This window comes from Physeter macrocephalus, chromosome 13, assembly GCF_002837175.3.
Source record: "Physeter macrocephalus isolate SW-GA chromosome 13, ASM283717v5, whole genome shotgun sequence".
NCBI lineage: Eukaryota > Metazoa > Chordata > Mammalia > Artiodactyla > Physeteridae > Physeter > Physeter macrocephalus.
Genome location: NC_041226.1, coordinates 66432882 through 66438090, shown reverse-complemented (window position 1 = coordinate 66438090; position 5209 = coordinate 66432882).

The window sequence follows — 5209 nt, the reverse complement described above, 5'->3', positions numbered from 1 at the left end:
AAAAGTTTAAAATCCATCTTGTCTTCTTGCAATTTCAGTCATAATTGAGGATCTCATATTTGCTTTGCTATTAGATGACATTAAGCCAAATGATAGATACAATTATATAATGTAAGTTTCTCTCTCCTTTCTCTCTCGCCTTAGCTTTCCCCCTCCTCCAGTTAGTAGCATTTAACAGCAAATTTATCAACATCTAGAATAATTTGATTTGGCTATTCAATTGTACACAGTGTATTATTTCAACTACTGTAGAAAAGAATAAGTGGCTAGGAAATATGGTGAAGTAAACTGTTTCCAGTGGCGAGCAAACTATGGGGAGGAAGTGCTGTTTACCTTTACAAGCCACTTTGTAGAAAAATATTATAAATGAGAAACAATGTGGCAGAGAGTTGAGCATGAGCTGTGACTTTGATTAAAACTGTTTTCAACAAGGACGAACCTTTTTTTTTTTTTTGGCCGTGCCACAGCACACGGGATCATAGTTCCCCAACCAGGTATCAAACCTGGACCCATGGCAGTGAAAGCGCAGAGTCTTAACCAGTGGACCGCCAGGGAATTACCTGGACACACCTGTTTTGTATGGCAGTTGTTTGAAAACTGTCATGGTAATGGAACCAGGATCCTTGGAGATACGGCTGATTCTAGGGTTGGGACAGAGGATGTACAAGATGAGCCTGGAGCATCTTGAAGTAAAGAAAGGAAGGCGGTGTTCAAAAACAAAACAATGGGGCCACAAAAATGGACACAAGAGCCAACCTGAAAGAGCTCTCAGTGGCCAGACCTGGAACAATTTGAGTGACAAAAATCAGTGTTGGGTTGTATCCAAAGTATAAAGTATAAACTAAATATCCATGGGTCCATATTGATAAAAATGAATGGTTAATAATAAGTAAATGGGAAGAAGGGACAAATATACTGTACAGAAGAATTCAAAATTGTTTATGTAGGTATCCCCCCTAAAGGAGATGGAGCCTAACTCCCTACTCCTTGAGTGTGGGCCGTGCTTAATGACCTCCTTCCAAAGAAATTATGGAAAAGGGAGTGAAGAAAAAGTGGCAAACACCACTTCTGCCGGGTGATCAAGTGAACATTATCAGTGATGTCATGTTGCTAGTATGTACTCTTGATCTGACGTGATGACAATGGCACTTTACCTCTGTGGTCTTCCTCTCCAAAACATATAATCCCAGCCTAACCAAAACACCAGCCAAACCAACATTGAGGAACACTATAAAGTACCTGATCAGTACTTCTCAAAATGGTCAAAGCCATCAAAAACAAGGAAAGTCTGAGAAAATCTTGTAGACCAAAGGAAGCTAGGGAAACATGACTTCTAAATGTAATGTGGTATCCTGGATGGATCCTGGAACAGAAAAGGGGAATTGGGAAAAAAACTAGTGAAATTCAAATAAAGTATGGAGTTTACTTAATAATAATCTACAAATGTCAGTCCCTTAGTTGTAACTAGTGTAGCATAGTAAGGTAAGATGTTAACAACAGGGGAAACTGGATCTGTGCAATTTTTTCTGTAAATATAAAACTACTGAAAAATAAATGTTTTATTTTTTAAAAATTGGTCATAAAAATGGATATGTTTATTATTATAGAGCCTGAGGCTATAAGAAACTACAGCTACTATGAAAAAAATGAAGTGATGGTCAATTAAATTTTAGCATCAATTAGATATAAAATAAAGATGATTTTTATTATCTTGTTATTAAAAGCTCTGTCATTTAAAAAACAGTGCAATTCATTGTTTATTTTTAGTTCATAGAAATTAGTTAAATTTATCAATAAATATTTACTAACTTTCACCTCTATACATTACCCAATTTCTGGGTTTACCATTGTTCCCAGCCTCACTCCTTTATCCTGGCTGTATTTTTCTTCTGTAAAGTATTTTATTTACATTCTTTTATTGAGGATAGAGGAATAGTGTTACAGACTGAATGTTTGTGTCCCCCCCGCCCCCAAATTCTTATGTTGATGCCCTAACCCCCAATGTTGGGGGTCCTTTTAGAGGTGATTAGATCATATGGGTGGGGTCCTCATGATGGCATAAATGCCCTTATAAGAGACATACCAGAGAGCCCTCTCTCTCTTTCTTTCTCTCCCTCTCTCTCCCTCAACCTGCCTTCTGAAGACACAGCAAGAAGACAGCCATCTGCAAGCCAGAAAGAGGGTCTTACCAGGAAGTGAATTGGCTGGCACCTTGATCTTGGATTTCCCAGACTTCAGAACTATGAGAACTAAATGTTGCTTAAGCTACTTAGCCTGTGGTATTTTGTTATAGCATCCCCAGCAAACTTAGACAGATAGCAAACTTTCTTAGTTGTTGTATATCTGGGGGAAAAACTATTTTTCCTATTCCCCCCCCCACCCCATCATCATTACCAAAAGCATCATACCAAAAGCAAAAACAACAACGCTGATGGTAGCTTAGCTGGGTATAGAAATCATATATGGCAATTATTTCCCCTCATCATTTAGGAGATATTACTTCATTATTTTCTCCTGGCATCTAGTCTTCTTGATGAAAAGTCTGCTTTAAGTTTAATTGTTTTTACTTTGTAAGTAATCTGTCTTTTATTCATGTTAGCTTTTATGATTCTTCTCTTTGATGATATACCATTATGATATATTAAGATGTGTATTCGTTTTATTTGATCATGCTTAGCATTATGCTTCCTAAGTCTGGAAAGTCATCTCTTCCATCAGTGCTGGAAAATATTCAACCACTATTCTTTTGAATATTGTTTTGCTCTGTGATTTTAGAGAGGATTCTCTATTTCTCTCACTCCTCTTAGGCCTATACTGAAGAATCTCAATTTATCTTGCTTATGTGTCTTCAGTGCACTTTCGTAGTGTTCATCTCTTTATCTCTGTGCTACATTCTGGCTGATTCTTCCAATTAGTTGATTTAATTCAGCCTAGAGTTTAGTACAATTTTCTAAATTACATTGATTCTTTTTTATTTCCAATTTCTGTCTGGTTTTTCATAAGCTCTTTTGTTTTACTCCTGCCTGGGGATTTTGACACTTACTGAAAGTCATACTACAGTGGCTTAATATTAGGATTATGTGGCAAACGTAATAAGTATCTACTATGTGCCATCATTCTACCTCCTGTTTTCATCCTCTGTGAGACTCTCATCCCCTTCATATATCCATGACATCCAACAGGTGGCGCCCTGAAGGCTGGGAGCACTGATGCTTTGCTTCCTTTGAGGACCCCCAGAGAAAGATATTCCTGCCTTACATTTTGTTCTTTTTTTTTTAATTGAAGTATAGTTCATTTACAATGCTGTGTTAGTTTCTAGTGTACATCAAAGTGATATATATATATACACATATATATATCTCACTATATATATACAGTGAAAAAGAGTATATATAATATATATAGTGTATATACTCTTTTTCATATTCTTTTCGATTACAGTTTATTTACAAGATATTGAATATTGTTCCCTGTGTTATATATTAGAGCCTTGTTTATCTATTTTATACACTGTAGCTTGCATCTGCCAATCCCAAACTCCTAATTTATCCACCCTCCCTACTTTCCCCATTGTTAAACATAAGTTTGTTTTCTATGTCTGCAAGTCTATTTCTGTTTTGTAAATAAGTTAATTTGTATCATATTTTAGATTACACATATAAGTGATATCATATGATATTTGTCTTTCTTTGTCTGACTTACTCCAGTTAGTATGATAATCTCTAAGTCCATTCATGTTTCTGCAAATGGCATTATCACATTTTGTTCTCTATTCGAGCTCCATTAATGAGCTAAGAGTGTGTCGTTTATAGAGACTGAAAAATCCCCTAAGGCAAAGGCCACATTTTATGAATATTCACTGCTCCCTGGAAGCAATGTGTTTCCCCAAAATAAGTGCTCAATAGACGTTGGCTAAAACACTTTTTGACAATCAAATAAAGTGGAAAAATATGCATAGTTTGTGATCAGTTATGAGTGTAACTATGCTAATTTGCCCAGTTGATCAGTGACTCTGAGCATTATGAGGTCTGATGCCCTGTCATTTAAACTCTCCCCAGACATTGATTTAGTCATAAATTTGGCCAAAATCACTGATCTTTGAAATGGTAGTTTCCCTTGCTTTTGGCCTTCTTCATAACTAAAGTCAAATATGTGCCATTTCCATCAGTTTGGCAATGGCCCAAACAATCCAAATCAACTGACTGTTGAACTGTACTTACTATGATGACTGAAAGGAAAATTATTATGTGTAAATGTTTTTTCCAGGCCACACCCTCTGCCCTTTGGGCATTTGAGGACAGAGTTACAATGAAGACTCTCTTGGCAAGCCTCCGTTCAAACTTTCTGGAGCTCATTTTCCTAACTGTTCAGACAGGTGAGGACTACCCTCTCAGCACATTCAGAAGGGAAATTTTTAAAAGATTTCCTCCTGGGGCTTCCCTGGTGGCGCAGTGATTGAGAGTCCGCCTGCCGATGCAGGGGACACGGGTTCGTGCCCCGGTCCGGGAGGATCCCACATGCCGCCGAGCGGCTGGGCCCGTGAGCCATGGCCGCTGCGCCTGCGCGTCCGGAGCCTGTGCTCCGCAACGGGAGAGGCCACAGCGGTGAGAGGCCCGCGTACAGCAATAAAAAAAAAAAAAAAAAAAAAAAAATACAATGGCTATCCTGTTACACAGCTAGGTCATGCCAGCACCTCCCTCATTCGTGCATCCACAGCCAATACGGGGTGAGGTTAGACCGCTTTAGTGTCTCCTAAAGAGTTCTTTTGGACACTTTTCTTGAGGAGAGGAGATGGGCTGTACCCCCTCCTCGCCTTATTTTCATGCACATCACCAAGCTCCCGAAGCTTCTGTAGCGGGGAGGGGGTACACGATGAGGCTGCAACATTATCCCGGTCACAGGTATACTCCAAAGTCCCGAGTCCCAGAAGGATGGAGAACAGAAGGTCCCGTAGAAACTAAGGCCCAGCTCCTATTCTAGGAGCGCACCATATTCATTCATTCACCCGTTATTCATTCCTTTATTCATATTTATTAAAATCTAGCTACGTGACAGGATGCAGAGCTAGCGAAAGAACCTCTTCTACTTTGGGAAGGGGAACTTGAGATCAAGAAAAAATGCTGTCCCTATTTTTCTGGCCACTTATTCTTTCTTAACTCACTTTCATAAAAGAATAGAGGAATCCTTCTATTCACAATCCCAACAACTA